Here is a 1,666-nt window from a genome sequence, read left to right as displayed (position 1 = left end):
GAAAACTCAAGACGAACCATTGGTGTTGAAAATCAGCTGAACTGAAGAGGAAGAGGTGGAAATGAAAGCTGTCATGATAAGTCTCACACAAGTGTGTGGCTTAATAGGGCTTCAGTACCAAGGGGCAGTCTACCTTGGAAGACATAGGCCTCTTGGATAAAAAGGAAACGACTGATACTTTGGCTTTCTGAAAAGAGCAACATCCCTCAATACTGGAATTTGTCTAAAAGAGAATCCTGTGATTTGATATTCAGCTTCATTAAGCGATAAAATATTTTGTTTGAATAGAATCTATTCTATAATTATTTGCCTGGTCTGGACCGCTTATGGGAAATATATCTAAATCTAAAAACCCAGGAAGAGAATTATACTCTCTCTCTCTCTCTCTCTCTCTCTCTCTCTCTCTCTCTCTCTCTCTCTCTCTCTCTCTCTCTCTCTCTCTCCCTCTCCCTCTCCCTCTCCCTCTCCCTCTCCCTCTCCCTCTCTCTCTCTGTCTCTATCTATCTATCTATCTATCTATCTATCTATCTATCTATCTATCTATCTATCTATCTATCTTTTTCTCTCTGTCCTTAACAATACTTTGGCATTCAGAAAAAAAGTTTCTGCATCTAAGCAGAAATAACAAACCCTACACAGAGAGATATTGAGACCAAAAGAAACCCAACATCTAATCACAAAGGGAACGGAATTGGAAGCTGACCAGGAGTTGTATAAGGGAGTCTTGCTCAGTCAGCTAGCTCAGTGGAGCTTCCATATGAAGAGGCAGTCTACAACCAAAGAGCCATGCCTTCTGTGGCAAAAGATGAGAAATAGGCAGCTTTGGTACTTTCTTAGTAGGTTGTTAGAGATGTGGGCTGGCATTGGTGTGTTTAGAAAAGGTGGGGAAGGTGAGCTTTGATTGGATCCCAAGGGAGGCCAATCATCTCCTGGGGATTCTATTCGGTTGATGATGTCATCCATCCAGCTCAACTGCCACTTTCTTTGGGCGATCTGAGTGAAGATGGCTTTCAAGAGGTAAGGAGGTCTTCAGAAGGGCTGCTCGGCTCTTCCCCATTGTGTAGCCAACTTCTCAGAGGATTGGGAGATGGGAACAGCCCTTTGTTGTCCTCTTAGGAAAGGGGGACTGGGGCAAAATTGTTCCAGAGCTTTTTTACCTTTAATTCCTTATTGGCGCGAAGAGAAAGAGTTGGTTACTCCCCAATTAATCAGGATCACAAGGCATAATTAAGCCCCGAATTAAGGAAAATTGTAAAATTTGAAAATTCACGTGATTGTAGAACACATCCAGTCCTGTAAAATCAAACCAAGGTTAAAAGCGATGAGCTCAACCCAGAAGCATTATTTTTCCACTCTGCTTTCTTAAATCCAAGGGATTCTGGAAAATAGGCTTCAGTTGTTCCCTTTCCTTCCATTCTTTTTTCTCTTTTCTAGGGCCTTCTTCAAGTTATTTTCCTGCTTCCGGAGGAAAAGAGGGAAGGAGAGCGATCCAGAGGCCGAGGCTCCCAGTTCCCCAACCTGCCGACTGGAGGAAAGCACCAAGACTCCTGAGCGAAGACGAGTCGCTTTGGTTGTGGATGTGGAGCTCCATAAAGTGGAGCGATGTGGTGAGTAGATGCTCAGGGATGGGCTGGGACCTTGAGAAGGAGAGGAAGCAGCTCTTTAG

The sequence above is a fragment of the Protobothrops mucrosquamatus genome, unplaced genomic scaffold (genome assembly GCF_001527695.2).
Source record: "Protobothrops mucrosquamatus isolate PMUCROS unplaced genomic scaffold, P.Mucros_1.0 scaffold2433, whole genome shotgun sequence".
In the NCBI taxonomy this organism is placed as follows: domain Eukaryota; kingdom Metazoa; phylum Chordata; class Lepidosauria; order Squamata; family Viperidae; genus Protobothrops; species Protobothrops mucrosquamatus.
Note: the sequence above shows the minus strand (reverse complement) of the source record.